The sequence below is a fragment of the Vicia villosa genome, linkage group LG5 (genome assembly GCF_029867415.1).
Source record: "Vicia villosa cultivar HV-30 ecotype Madison, WI linkage group LG5, Vvil1.0, whole genome shotgun sequence".
NCBI lineage: Eukaryota > Viridiplantae > Streptophyta > Magnoliopsida > Fabales > Fabaceae > Vicia > Vicia villosa.
The window spans coordinates 8,608,385-8,611,694 of NC_081184.1; the positions used below are offsets into that span (position 1 = coordinate 8,608,385).

A 3,310-nucleotide genomic window follows, 5' to 3' on the forward strand; every position below is an offset into this window, starting at 1 on the left:
GATTAAATGCTAGCAACATATTAATGGGTCTGAATTTTCCTTCTATTGTTTTAGGTGCCTCTAGAGGGTTTTAGTGCTATTAAAGGAATTTCAGGATCTTAAAAGTTTCAAATACACAAGGCATATGAAAGTTCTGATATGAATATGTAAGTTGGTCTATAATATTTCTCCATACATTTGTAAATTGAAGCTACTTAATGTTATATCTTCTTGGTCCCCATTATTAACTCTTACTATATATGTCATGTTTAATTAAATTTATGAAAATCTTAACTTCGCTTTATTTTTTTTAGGCCTCTTTAATTAGCGGGACACTTGTCTTCTTAATTCACTTATTATTTTGATTCTTATTTCACTTCACTTATTATTTTGTTGTAGTATAATTTGTAAGCTTATCGATTAATAATCCCGCACATGTCATTTCTTCTTGAGTGTTGACTTGGTAGTCTTAGATGCACTTGGATCCTTCTTCTCCACAGCCTTGATGACTCCAACAGTCCCAGTATGACGCATGTCTCAGACAGCAAATCGTCCGAGTGGAGGATATTCAGAGAAAGTCTCAACCACCATGGGCTTGGTGGGAAGCATCTTAATAATACCAGCATCACCATTCTTTAGGTACTTGGGCTCATTCTCAATCACTTTACTAGAACGTCTGTCAATCTTGGTAACAAGCTCAGCAAACTTGACAGCAATGTGAGAGGTGTGGCTGTCGAGAATAGGGGCATATCTATTTCCAAACTGTCCAGGGTGATTTATGATGATCACTTGAGATGTGAAGTTAGCAGCCTCCTTATTTGGGTCATCCTTGGAGTTTGAGGCAGCGTAACCACGCTTGAGATCCTTGACAGCAACATTCTTAACATTAAATCCAACATTTTCACCAGGGAGAGCATCAGGAAGAGCTTCATGGTGCATCTCCACGGACTTAAATTCAGTTTGAAGTCTAGTTGGCGCAAAAGTCACCACCATTCCAGGTTTAATGATACTGGTCTTAACACACCCCACAGGCACAGTTCCAATTCCTCCAATCTTGTAAACATCCTGAAGTGGTAACTGAAGGGGCTTGTCTGATGGCCTCTTTGGCTCAGTGTTTGGTAGAGGGCATCAAGAAGAGTTGGTCCATTGTACCAGTCAAGATTTGTATAGTGCTCAATCAAGTTATCTCCCTCAAAACCAGAGATGGGAACAAATGGAATTTTATCTGGGTTGTAGCCAACCTTCTTCATATAGGATGAAACTTCCTTCACAATTTCTTCATACCTACTCTTGGAGTACTTGGGTGTAGTGGCATCCATCTATTTGCAATAACAAACAATTAGCATTTCTATAAATTAGTTATGAGATTATAGAAACAACCAAAAGGCAGCTTCAAAGAAACTGAAAATTACCTTGTTGCAACAACAGATCATTTGCCTCACACCGAGAGTGAAAGCTAGGAGAGCATGTTCACGGGTCTGGCCGTCCTTTGAAATACCAACCTCAAAACCACCAGTAGTAGAATCAATGATAAGAACAACACAATCAGGTTGGGAAGTCCCAGTAATCATATTCTTAATGAAATCCCTATGACCGGGAGCATCAATGACAGTGCAGTAATACTTAGTAGTCTCAAACTTTCCATAAAGCAATATCAATAGTAATACCTCTTTCCCTCTCAGCCTTGAGCTTGTCAAGCACCCAAGCATACTTGAATGAACGCTTGTTCATCTCAGCAGCTTCTTTCTCGAATCTCTCGAACACACGCTTGTCAATACCTCATAGCTTGTAGATCAAGTGACCAGTGGTAGTTGACTTCCTAGAGTCAACATGGCCAATGACCACAATGTTAATATGAACCTTTTCCTTACCCATCTGATCTTAAGATTAAAGATCTGCCATAAAAAACACAGAAAATAAATCATAAGCAAGGTCCAAAAGAAAAAAAAACACAAACCATCATTACAACGCAAACAAATAAAGACAAGTGTTACAGCAGATTGAAGAAACTGAATCTGATCCAAAAACAAATCACAAAAGTATATATCTCAAACAGAAAACTTAATCCTATAATCATCAAATATGAAAATACAAATGTTGAAGCGGTAAAGCGGCAAGCAAAAAGTAATAGGTATTATTTATTACCGGGTGATATAGGTTATATCGTATCGTAGTCCACAGAGATTGGTTGAGAAGAACTGCCGTTCGACTATCTCGCGTTCTAAGTTTCATGATTGGTTGCGGAAAGGTAAATGCGGGAAAAGTAAATAAAAGCAGATAAACAATCTCAATAGTCTAAGAGAAATAGTTACGGAATTGCATTTCGTTCTACCCGTCGAATACTTAAATCTGAAGATCTGTCGCTCGACACTCACAATACGCATCAACATCACCGGGCATCACTCGAGATGCCACATCGGTGTCCATGTCTGCAACACCGACGAAAGCTCAACCGTACTATTCACATCAGTGATTTCTCCACCGACACAAACAACACGGAGGCATTAGACTCGATACCCACTACGATTGTTAGTCCTAAATCCATGTCTGCAACCCAGAAACTAACAGCTATCATTCCTAATCAAGATCTATGATGCCCATGTCTGCAACACCACAAATCCAGAGCATTTAAGCAAAAAGATCAAGAACAACAACAATGATGATTTGTAAAGCGAATATATAAACGATCCCAATATCCACAAATATACATACAATAAGAGTAGAAACATACATACAACACCCACCATTGGAATGAAACAAAGGGAAGAGAGAAGATGAACCGGAAAGATCTCACCGGTACAATGAAATCGAGACAGATCCATGATCAATCCACATGACGTCGCACCCAATGGTGTTTCCTAAGCCTCTAAACTATCAAAATTGGACCAGAGCCACTCCATGGGGGAAATGGATGATAAAAAACCCTAAAAAAGTGTTTTTACAACATATATACAAGTCTGAAAGTCGCAGACCGCGCTAAGCGCGCCCAGCGCGCTAAGCGGGCTGCTTTTTATTTTTCTTAGACCGCCAGACCGCGCTTAGCGCCAAAAACCCGCGCTAAGCGCCCAACTTTCTGCCAAATGGGTCAAAAATGCTCCCAGAGCCCGCTTAGCGCGGTCAAGCCCGCTTAGCGCGCTCAACAGAACAGCAAATCTTGTTTTGGTCATATCTTGAGAACCGTAACTCCGATTTGCGCCCGGTTCGAAGCGTTGGAAAGCTTATTCCATGCTCTATCTAACAATGAACAAATTGCAACCAAATTGATGAATTTGATCATCCTTATTTTGAGCCTTGTCCGCCGATGAATTGGTAAAATCGCGTGTTCGCCGCC

At 40.1% G+C, this 3,310-nt stretch overlaps 1 pseudogene; it reads right to left on the bottom strand.

Moving 5' to 3' along the window:
• Positions 1–417: 417 nt before the first annotated feature.
• Positions 418–1,869, bottom strand: LOC131601281 (elongation factor 1-alpha-like; annotated as a pseudogene).
• Positions 1,870–3,310: the final 1,441 nt, after the last annotated feature.